Source organism: Protopterus annectens, chromosome 9.part0 (assembly GCF_019279795.1).
Source record: "Protopterus annectens isolate FY-2018-M chromosome 9.part0, PAN1.0, whole genome shotgun sequence".
Lineage (NCBI taxonomy): Eukaryota > Metazoa > Chordata > Ceratodontiformes > Protopteridae > Protopterus > Protopterus annectens.
In genome coordinates, this window is record NC_056743.1 from 612117961 (window position 1) to 612131222 (window position 13262).

The following is a 13262-nucleotide window of genomic DNA, read 5'->3' on the forward strand; positions in this document are numbered from 1 at the left end:
ATGGGAGCCCACTTTACACTGACGGGTTTATAAGAGACCTGGGGACACAGGTTGAAAGCAACCTCTCCTTCGACCACCACATTGCCACTGTGGTCAGAAAGTCCTTCTATGTGGCACATCTCATTACCAAGAGTTTTACATTCAGGAAGAAAGAGGTTATCATCTCTCTCTACTCTTCCCTCATTAGGCCAGTTATCGAGTATAATGCCCCCTTTGGCATGTACCTCACTAGACACATGCAACAACTGAAAAGGCCACAAAAGTACCTCACGAGGAGGATCCTAGGCCTTAAACACATGTCCTACATGGACAGACAAAAAATTACAGCTATTCTCTGTCTCATATTGTCTCCTAAGAGGCGATCTCTGCTTGACTTACAAAGCCATGTCTGACCAAGCTCTGTTAGAAATGCTACATCTAATGAAATCCCAATCCCTCCACACCACACTCTCCAGAGACCTCAACCTCATTACCACAATCAACAGAACATACTGGAGGGACAGGGTCATAACCCAGAGACTGCCCATGGTTTGGAATAGACTTCCCATACATGTCAAGCAGAGCACCTCACTGGCCCTCTTATAGAGAAATCTTGAGGAGTGGATGGAAAATAGAAAGTTTACCCTGGGGATCACTCCTGTGGCTCTATTTGATAGAGGCACTGGGAACCAATGTCGGGCAGCACAGTGCCAGGGCACTTCTATAGGCTATGCTTGTAAAGGCTTCAGGGCCATTAGCCTAGTACACACCTATGAAGCTATGAACTGTGTAGTGTTACTGTGCACTTCAACCACTTTCACACATTTTTAGAAGAACATCAAAGTGCTAAAGAATGGTGATGTCATCCATTTAAATGTGCACTTTCACAACTGTAAAAGAACATCTCATGTGGTGCGTATGATTCAGGCAGTGTTCTGTACCTTCTGATGTTAGGTAGTCTGTTGTAGTCCAGCTACTACTTCTTAGACTCACGTGTGTCACCTTGTCTGTGAATGTGCAGCGCAGCTCGGTAAGAATATTGTCAGCCAACTATCTGCTGTGTAAATTTATGGATGGGAATTCCTATTACAATGCATTGTGATCTCTTTTCCAACAGAAATGCTTTCTTTGATAATGATGATGCTATGGGATGACATTTGTCATTACCATGAGAACTACCAAGGCTTTTCCTGTGGTCACAGGACATGAGACTATGTATACCTGTGCCTTAGTATGGCATGTGTTCATATCTATGATTGTATACACATTGTGCCTGATTGCCATTCTCCTGTCACAATGACAATTGTATTACTTGTCTTGTGTGTCTGGGTATACCTAGAAGCATGTGATATTGTGTGAGAAACACGCATACAGCAATGGTATTTTAAAGAAAAGACAAGCACACATCTCCCTTACAACAAAATGATGTCATGACTTAAAAATCAAAACATCTCAGATTTCTAGTACTAGTGGCACTATGGTGCATTCATTCTTTCTAATGTCATGTAGCTTCTCTCATCACATAGTCAGGTGTTCAATGCCCACATTGGATGACTGTATCCATTGTATGTCCTAATGCTGTTGGTGCATGAATGGCAATCACTAGTGTTATAATATATGAAACTAAAGTGTGAGAAACCTCCCTCAGTCCTATTATCTCATCCAAATTGCAACACAATCATATGATGTAATGACTTCACATAGGTGGGGTCTCACAGCATTATCATGATTTCCACTGGGGTCTATATCACATAGTCGAAGTCTTATAACTTTGAACACGTAATGTTTGATCCATTATGTTCAAAGTTACAAAACTTCGACTATGGATTAAAACAAACAGAAAAAAAAACAACAGAAAACAAAATAAAATGTTTTAAGCAGGGTCAAGCCCCCCTCCACCCCCCACCCCCCACTACTAAAATATACCAACTCTGAGATCGCACCCCATTGAACAAAATGGAAACCTCTGCATATGGAGATTTCCATTCAAATGCTCAAACATTTACAAATTCAAACTTATGGTCTCGACCATATGAGGTTCGAACTTGTAAAAGTTCGACTACGTGATAGGAACCCTTTCCACTGTGGCACATGTGATTCATGCATGTCTGAAGTTGGTGGGCTTACATAGCTTGTTGTTCAGTTTCAGCCAGCAGTACCGTTCTATAAATATATTGATATTGCACAAACAATAATACAGGAAGTTGTTCTCAATTTTTATTGATTTCTTATTAATACAAATAATATATGTTTGTGTTGTTTACAGGTTGTTATGGCAGAGTTCACTGTAATGTCTTGTCAGTATATCCAGTATAATTCTATATTAGATGCACACCATTTATAAACAAAATCCTTGAAGTACTGCCAGCAAGACCAAAACTATGTTTTTTGGAACTCCACAGGAAAGTTAGAAAGCACATGACCCTTTAACTATCTTTGATCTCCACATCCATGCCATTGAGACAACCTTCACCTTTAAATACCTAGGACTGTGGCTTGATCAATCACTAAGCTTCAATTTCCACATAGACAAGGTGAGAGCCAACATAAACTGTCTCCTCTTCTGATCCAAAAAGATCTTCCCTTTCCTATCCCAACCAGAGAGAGCAGCCACAGACAAATGAGTTCTCCTTTCTCATCTTGAATATGGGCTCCCAATTTTTGCTTCTTCCTCAAAGAAAAACATTGCCACACTCCAGACAATCTCTAACATCAGCTTATTCATTATAAACCAACCTTTCTGTGAGTATCACTGCATCACCATAGGGGAAAAATGGCTACCCATAAAACAAAGATCTAGCTTACTTTTAGGATCTCAACTCTACAAACTACTCGATCTCCATCCATTTACTCCCCTTCCAGCTTGACTTCATGAAAAAAATCATCACATAACCTGAAGCACTACTCACAAGCCACACCCACTCTGATTACCCCTAGAATCAATCACCACAGCAGTGCACATGGTTTCTCCTCTTAGGCGCCTACTCTTTGGCAAGCTTTCCCCATCGACATTAAGGAAATCAACACTTATTCCAGATTCAGAATGCAACTCAAAAAGCACTTCCTCATCCAAGCCAAATGCTATATATATATATATATATATATATATATATATATATATATATATATATATATATATCACATAACCTATCTCCTTTTCAAGCCTGTTCTCTCTAAAGATTCACTGAAGATTGGCTGACTTTAGAAATGAATGTATATATTGTACATTACACTCTGCTTGTTTGTACATTGCACTGTGCTTGTTCACTGGACTGTATATACACAGTTATTTGTCTGTGTGATTAGTCTGAACTATTTTGTTATTGCCTACCTTTCTGTATCTTTTGTTTGTAAAATGTTTCGTATTTCATTTACACTGAGCCTAACATTGGTCAATATTGATCACTGCATTATTCCAGTAAGCAACTATAAATAAAATAAAATAAAGCTGTAATGTCATCAGATCTGTGTCATATATTACTTATGTATTTTATTGCTATTATACTACTGTTTATGATGCATATGTATATAAAACACATGCTTGTATAAGACATGTCTGAATATAATATACCTCCTATCTACTTTTATTTCTGCTGAATATCTGTGCTGTTTGGCTGGCTGCTATATATCTACATCAACTGTATTACAAGCGGAGATAAATACAAACTTGCAGTGTTAAAGATAATACTGCATTTTATTTTTCTGTTTATTTATTTGTTTCATTGAATATTGTGTTAAAGATAGTACTGCATGTTATTTTTCTGTTTATTTACTTGTTTCACTGAATATTGTGGTCTCTTTGTCTCTCTGCAGTAAGTGTGTGTTATTGTTTTCACTTCATTGATATTCGGCATTGAACTCTTCGCCTAGAGGGTTTCTCTGTGCTTATGATAGTCATTTATCTGTGAATTTATTTATGATGAATATCTGTGCTGTTTGGATTGCTGCAATATACCTAGATCAAATAGTGCCTTTTTTAGGCAGTGTTCCAAAGATCAAATTACCACCGTAACAGCTACAAATGCAATCTGAGAGTCATGCTGCTCAATGTTTGAAGTCTAAATCTCAAAATGCACTCACTCGAAGCACTCCTTAAAATGGAGAACATCGACATTTGTGCTGTAACAGAGACCTGGTTCAAGGCACCCCTGCACTACCAGGCTATAACTCATTCCACACCTTTTGGCCCCAGAACTTGGAGCAAAGCTCCAAAGGCAGTGGTGTTTCCATGTTCATAAAGGATGCGCACACCTCCAGACTGGTTGCCCAACATAACGCATCTGAGATACTTCAGGTGCAGCTAACACTGGGTAAGACGGCGATTCAGGTTGCAGCCTGCTATAGGTCCCCAACCATGTCCCAAGACTCACACTCCACATTTCTAAGCACCCTGGAGAATATTAGGGCCCAACCTAGCACTCTCATACTGGGTGACTTCAACTTCCCCTCCATTAACTGGGAAAACTAGTCATGTACCAATACACTTGCCCAACGTTTCCTGGAATTCATTAATTCTAATGCCCAGACTAGCTCGTTCTTACCCCCACTAGAGGTAGCAACATCCTTAACCTGGTCATTACTAACATGGGCGACAGTTGCTCTGCACCAATAGTCAACTTGCCCCTGGTTAGATCAGACCACAAATGAATCACCTTGGCAAACCATATCCCACCCCCACCCCCCTGCAAAGGTACCTACCATAAAAAACTTCTCCAAAGCTAACTTTTGGCTCCTAAAAACAGAGGTGGCTAACTTCACGACACCCATACAAATGGAGAATAGTTGCATAACTGCCAAATCATACACTAGTGCACTGTACGAACACGTACAGAAAAGCATGGATCTCGCCATACCCAGTAGAACCAAGATGCTCTCCTCCCAAAAAAGGAAACCAATCTGGTGGTCCCCTGCCATAAACAAACTCTATAACAGAAGGAGGAGCTGATGTGGAATAAGGTGAAGTCCCAAGACTGGAAAAAACTCCCTTATCAGCCTCAACAAAAAGTTGAGATCCCTCATCAAATCCTCTAAAGCTAGCAATGAAAACAGAATTTCAGCAGATAGTAAAGAAACCACAAGGCCTTCTATAGTTATGTAAAGATTATCCACGGCAATACCCAGATTTGCACTAAGCTACTGCACAATGGTACCTCCTATACTAACAGATATTGCCAATATACTGGTCGACAGATTCAGTGCAAACTTTACCCCCCCCAAGGACCAATCGCAATACCAGTAGATTGTCAGGACCCTGTATTATTGCTGCACAGGTTAAAACAGCACTGTCCAAGGCCAAGAATACAGCTTCTGTTGGACCTGACAATATCTCTGGCTGTGTTCTACATGAACTACACAGTGAACTGGCATCTCACCTGTTTGCCCTGTTCAGTCACAGCCTCACCTCAGGCTTTGTCCCTACCGAATGGCACACTGCTACAGTTATCCCTCTCCACAATGGAGGAGTGACTAAAGACCTGGGAATTATCGCCCAATTAGCCTGACAAGTCTAATATGCATAGCTAGGAATCACAGAAAAACTCACTAAGCTAGGCATCAACCTATATCACTAGGTGGGTTGCAAACTGGCTCACAAATAGAACCCACAGTGTGAAAGTAGATGACTCCAAGTCAGACTGCTGACCAGTCACGTGTGGAGTCCCACAGGGTTTGGTCCTGGGTCCTCTCCTGTTTGGCATCTACTTCTCTGAAGTCCAGGCCAACACAAAGGGACTCTGGCTGACAAAGTTTGCAGATGATTGCAAGTTGGGAGCTATTATTAACTCCCCAAGTGATGTTGACATCCTACAAAAAGCCCTCAATGACACCAATGATGGGAGTCAAAACCATGGCCTTATGCTCAATGCCAAAAAAATGTGTCGTCATCCACCTTGGGGAAAAACTCAATTCCCTTGAATTAACACATTGATGGTAGTCCACTGAACACAGAAGGTGTAATAAGAGATCTGGGAACACAGGCTGACAGCAACCTCTTATTTTGACTACCACATGGCCACTGTGGTCAGAATGTCCTTCTATATGGCACATCTCATTAGTAAGGGTTTTCCATCCAGGAAGAAAGAGGTCATTGTCTCCCTCTACTCTTCCCTCATTAGGCCAATCATTGAGTACAATGTCCCTTTTGGCATGTACCTCACTAGACACCTGCAACAACTGGAGAGGCCACAAAAGTACGTCACAAAGAGGATCCTAGGCCTTAAACACTTGTCCTATATGCTCAGACTCAAAAAATTCAATCTATTCTCTGTCTCATATTGCCTGCTTTGAGGCAATCTCTGCTTGACTTACAAAGCCATGTCTGACCCAGCTCTGTTAGAAAGGCTACATCTAAAGAAATCCCAATCCCTCCACACAACATGGTCCAGAGACCTCAACCTCATTACCACAATCAACAGAACATGCTGGAGGGACAGGTTCATAACCCAGAGACAGCCCATGCTATGGAACACACTTCCCATACATGTCAAGCTGAGCACCTCACTGGCAGTCTTCAAGAGAAATCTTTATGGGTGGATGGGAAATAGAAAGTTCACCCCAGTGATCACTCCAGTGTCTCTACTCGACAGAGGCACTAGGAACTAAGATCGGGTGGCATGATGTCAGGGTAACTTTATGGGCTAGGCTTGTAAAGGCTCCAGGACCATTAGCCTAGTGCATACTTATGAACCTATGAACTGTATAACAAGCTGAGATAAGTACAAAGTTGCAGTGTTAAAGATAATACTGCATTTTATTTTTCTGTCTATTTATTTGTTTCATTGAATATTGTGTTAAAGATAATACTGCATTTTATTTTTCTGTGTACTTATTTGTTTCACTGAATATTGTGTTGTCTCTGCCTCTCTGCAGTAAGTGGGGGGTTATTGTACTCACTTCATTAATATTCGGTGTTGAACTCGTAGACTAGAGAGTTTCTTTGTGCTATATACCCTACATAAACTGTATTACAAGCTGAGAGAAGTGCAAACTTGCAGTGTTAAAGATAGTACTGCATTTTATTTTTCTGTTATTTATTTGTTTCACTGACTATTGTGGTCTCTCTGTCTCTCTGCAATTAGTTTCTCAACCTCACTCTCTGTTCCTGTTGTGGTATTAATCTTGGTGGCTTTGGAATTGCCCGCCCCTCCTGTAAATGTATGTTTGAACACTCTTCCTGAGTCCATCTTATTTGCTCACTCAACTGAGTACAGTGAGATCATATTTTGATTTCAGACACTCCTACCAGTCCCATCTCTTCAGCGCTATCCCAGTCTAATGTCATTAGCTCATTCTGCCTAATACAGAGAGAACATTTGAGAAGCCCAACCCACTTAGATCCTTAACCTTGAATTATCTTCTGTTTCTGTTTCTTCTGGCGTACTGCTATAGTCATCCCTCTCTATAAAAGAAGACCAACTACAGACCTTGGGAACTATCATGCCATTAGCCTGACAAGTCTGATATGCAAAGCTATGGAATGCATCATCATGGACCTAATAAACAAGGCTATAGGGAATCTCCGAACTCTGTATCCCACACAGTTTGATTTTGTGAAGAGTAGTTCATGCCTGCTCAACTTGGTCAACTTCTTTGAGTTAGTCACCAGAGCTGTTGATGAAGGCAAGGTGGTTCATACAGCCTACCTTGATCTGGCCAAGGTATTTGATACCAAGCACCACTCAGGAAGCATAATAAAACTCATTGAGCTAGGCATCAATCCCTATATCACTAGGTTGGTTGCAAACTGGCTCACAGATAGAACCCACAGTGTGAAAGTAGCTGACTCCCAGTCAGACTGCTGACCAGTCATGAATGGAGTCCCACAGGGATGGGTCCTGGGTCCTCTCCTGTTTGGTATATACTACTCAGAATTCCAGGCCAACACAAAGGGACTCTGGCTGACAAAGTTCACAGATGATTGCAAGTTGGGAGCCATTATTAACTCCTCAAGTGATGTTGACATCCTAAAGAAAGGCCTCACTGAGACCAACGACTGATGTTCGAACCATGGCCTTAAGCTCAATGCCAAAAAATGTGTTGTTATCCCTTTTGGGAAAAACCCAGCTCCCATGAATTACCACATCAATTATAGTCCACTGAACACAGAAGACATTATAAGAGATCTGGGAACACAGGTTGACAGCAACCTCTCTTTTAACCACCACATTGCCACTGTGGTCAGAAAGTCCTTCTGTGTGACACATCTCATTACTAAGGGTTTGCATCCAGGAAGAAAGAGGTCATTGTTTCCCTCTACTCTTCCCTCATTAGGCCAATCATCGAGTACAATGCCCCAACACCTGCAATGACTGGAGAGGCCACAAAAGTACGTCACAAAGAAGATCCTAGGCCTTAAACACTTGTCCTGTATGGACAGACTCAAAAAACTCCAGCTATTCTCTTTCTCATATCGCCTACTTAGAGGCAATAATCTCTGCTTGACTTATAAAGCCATGTCTGACCCAGCTCTGTTTGAAATGCTACATCTAAAGAAATCCCAGTCCCTCCACACCACATGCTCCAGAGACAATCTCATTACCACAATCAGCAGAACGTGCTGGAGGGACAGGTTCATAACCCATAGACTGCTCATGCTGTGGAATAGACTTCCCATACGTGTCAAACAGAGCCAACTCACTGTCCCTCTTCAAGAGAAATCTTGATGAGTGGATGGGAAATAGAAAGTTCATCCCCAGGGATCACTCCAGTGGCTCTACTCAACAGATGCACTGAGAACTAAGGTCGGGTGGCATGATGTCAGGATAATCCTATGGGCTAGGCTTGTAAAGGCTCCAGAGCCATTAGCCTAGTACACACCTATGAACCTATGATTGTCCAATGACAAATATTAAAATATACCTCTTTCAGCTGTGTATGACACAGCTGCTGTACAGCTCTTGCCTTGTTTATGCAAAAAAGAGAGGAGGATACAGCACTACAGTCAGTTATCGCACATATATTCCCTGCATATACGTCATACTCAATAACTGCACTGTATTCGATTGGCCTGTAATGTGGCCACTGTCTTTGATAACTATTTTCTCTATTCAGTATCAACATTAATATCACATTTACTTCCCATTTTTACAATGTTACTTTGCATTTCTCTCAAATCTATTGTTAGTATGTCCATTTTTAAGTTGTGTACATAGGTAAACAGTTGTAAACTGGATTATTTATTATTACCATCAATATGGACATTTTACTGGAAAATGCAAAAAAGTTTCTTTCTTGTATCATCATATTTGAAGGAATTAACTGAGTCCCTTTTTTCAGTTTACTCTCCCTTTGTTATTATTCCTGCACTGCTCACATTGCCTTCTGTGTAAACTATCTGTATTTCATGTCCTCTGCATCTAAATTTTTATGTTATTTGCCTTTGGTTCATATAAGCCTGTCTGCCCATGCTCACATAATACATTTGCTTGCAGGAATATGTTCTGAGTAGAAGCTGATACAGCATGACCCTTCAAGAAGCTGCATGTAATTAAGATTGCAATCACACACACAAGTTCACCAGTGGCACATTTGAACCTCCTATCTAGTTAAATAATCTACAGAAGAAAGTACTAGTCACAAGCACCATAGGACAAGTCAGCCTTTTAAGGGGAGGAAGTGCACAGCTGAGAAGATAACCTCATCAGTATGTTGCACAGGGGGATGTTTGTAAAGTGCACAGGAGCTGTGTGCAAATGTAAATGGGTTCTGCTCAGTGGAAATGGATACAGAACATTTGACACTGAAGTGTTACTTACCTATCACTATATCCCCCGAAAATAAATGGGTTTCCCATGTTGAAAAATCAAATCTCATACCTTTCTAGTTACACAATCAAGAGATCACTTTATTAGTTGAAAGCATCACAGGAAAAGTCTTAGAGGAAGACAATGCAGTTTACACAAGATGACCTCATCAATGTTTTTCAGAGAGCTTGGTTGTGTTAAAGGTTGGATAAAGTCCAGAGGGAGGTGTGTGAAAATGTTAAATGTATTCTCTGCAGTGGAAGTAGATATAGCATATTTCACAATGAAGCCTTACTTACCAGTCATGATACTCCCTACCCCCAGACACACACACACACACACACACACACACACACACACACACACACACACACACACACACACACACACACACACACACACAAGTTTTCCAAGGTGAGAGTTAAAACTCTACTTATCTAGTTGTGCAATACAGAGAGGCCAATATTAATCACAAGCCCACAGGAGAAGTTTAAGATCAATTATGTGAAAAAACGCATTTGCAATTAGTAAAATTAATTCTTTGGAACATCTGATACTGTGCTTCACAGGTTTTAGTACAAATGCATATTTGTGGACAGGCCAATGTAACAGCACTCTGATTGTCCCATGTAATGACATACTTCTCTGCAATGATTTATATACTGTCCTTCATGTACATTGTACTACTGTAAGGGACATTTAATTGTTTCACTGTATAGGATGCCAGTGACAATCACAATTATAAATCAGTAGATTATCAATCAAACGTTCCTGCCACTTCATTCCGGGATGATTGCACACTTGTCTTAGCTCATTCTTGCCCAGTGTACATTGACAGCACAAACAGACACTTCCTAAACATGACAGTGCACTGCGGAATAACAGTGGTGGATTATGTGTTAATAGGTTAATCAAAACTGTAGCAGAGCTGCAAGTTTAACCATTGCAGACATACATTAACATACTGACTTAAATCATTCCCTCCAGTACAGCTCTTTTGAGTGTGTACCTTTAACTCCCAGTGGGTGTGGCTTCAGCCTTTAAAAAAATTAAGTTATCACCTTATACTTCTAACAAATACTGATAAGAGGTCAAATATTAATATAATTGTGTTTGCCATCATGTATGCTTCAAGATAAAATATTCTGACACCTTATATGTAGCATGGTTTTAGAATTATTAATCCAAACATGAACAAGCAATATTTGATGCCTAGAGGAAGGAGCTGTAAGAGTTAGCTGCAGAAGTGCCTGGAGGCACACTCGGCTGTAATGACTTTTAAATGAGTCAATATCTCTCTGAAATCCAGATAACTTGTAGTCAAAGTTCAATTCAGACAACAAACATTGTTTAATCTAAACAAACAATTATTTGTTATGAATGTTTTTAGACTTTGCCTGAAGTGCAGCACTGCCAAGTTAATTTGTGTGGTAAAGTATTAGCAAATGCAAAATCGAATCTTGCGGTGCTGAGCTTTGAATGGGAATTTGAAGTAGTGAGTGGTGCAGTGTGCCAACTTTTATGAAAACAAGCAATATACACATGCAACCATGTGTGAATCTGATGGCATACAGAACAGATATCTGTTATTGTCATATTTCAGGTGTCATGATTTACACATGTGTAATGACAGTTGGAGTTATTCAATCATTATATGTATGCTACAAGTGTATTATGAAACACACATGAGACCAAGCATGCAATTAGTGGAAATATAGCTTATATAAAACAGTTGTGAATCAAAGTGGTTTATTTAATGACACAGAAGTGGTGGGAAGTGGTGGAGAGTTGATGATAGGAATGCACAATAGATACCGACATGCTAACACATTAGTTCATGTTTCTTTTCTGCATGTATTTGTGGTGTGTTACTATTTGTTTTATCAGGATAAATATTCATGCAAGATCTGTGGAAGACAGGATTCACAGTATAAAGCAACTACCCAGTATAGCAGCATGATAATAGTGTGCTAAGAAAAGGTGTAGCCAACATTTACACCCAGAGGAGTCACACAAAACTTTCAAAAGCAGTTTTGCCTACATCTGGATTCAAACCTAAAAAAAAACTACATACTTAAGTATTATCTAAACACACCACACAGGAGTTCCCATGTGACAACAGACTGCAAAAAGGAGAATGTATATGGCGCTCTTCAATATCCCCATGACAATGGTAAGCTGTAAATTCGACTCATCAGCTTGACTATGCGAGCTAACCACTGCAGTGTGAATGTCATCACTATAATGCAGCTGAAGGCAAAACCCCAAAAGATTTCACCATAAGCTGTGTACTTCCCTTTAGCCTCAGTTGCAGTTAGTGCTCTGCACCAGGCATTGCACAAATGCAGAGGAGGAAGACTTATGACATAGAAGATAGAAGATACATAGACAGAGGGAGTCAGAGGCAGGAGCCAAGTAGCTTATGACGGAATCAGGATAATGTTGGCCTATAACAATATATAGTCAAGAGCTGCACATAAAATAGTGTACTAAAAACATTCAGTACCACTTAGCTAATGCCTAGATCAAACCCCTTGAAAGTATGTAAAACCTGTCTACAGATCAGAGCATTATCTCCTTGTGCCACAAAGGAACTCTTACTTCACACACGAAGTATCACGACTGAAGAACAGCGACAACTTCCTAAAGCAGAACAGGTGAACAGCGAGAGATGGAGAGGAATAGCGACAGTGTTTTTTGTGGGGTATGTATGACCACCTGTATGGTGTGGTACTCTTGCTTATTTCCTTATTATTAAGCTGTTGTGTTCTATACAATAAAGTTCTTGCTATATGGTACCAAGAAGAGGTAGACAATAAATCTCCCTGTTGGGGCTGCAGTGCTTTTGCAAATGATGTTTTGCTGCAATATTCAAATAATATGTTAATGAAATGTTGTAAATGAAGAGATATACAGACATTTGCGGTTAATTATATGATAGGAATATAAAATGTCATTAAATAATTATTTAACCTAAAGCTGAAATTGAACCCATGACACTATGCAAAAACACTAGTCTACAAACAAGGCAATTATTTCAATACATCACATAGGAACTTCTAGTTTGCTACACCCAGTAGCCAAAAACTTCTTACAGTAACTGCTTTAAAGTACTGCCTTTAGACTGTATTTACTCTGTATTCCCATAGTGCAGCAAATATAAGCACATTTGTACAAATGTAACTAGACTACCGTGACTGAAATTAAAACCTTCACCTTTTGCCATAGGACGTTAAATGGCATTCACCATAAACTGGTGCACTATGCCAAACCTTTGTGCAAATGATGAGAATGAAAATTTAAGGTTTTTCCATGGAGCAATATCGCCCATGTATGTTGTGTGAGATTCTATTTTGTCCAGATTAAAATCTGAAAAAAGATTTGATAGGACAGCGGTGAAAATGCAGCTGTCAAGCAGTGGATATGATACAGGGAAAAGAATACAGGAATTTGAAGAAGGGTAGTTTAAGAGGACTATAGCTATCTGCTTCTTCAGAACATAAATTTAGAATTGGTAAAGAATTTCATGACATTTGAGACCCA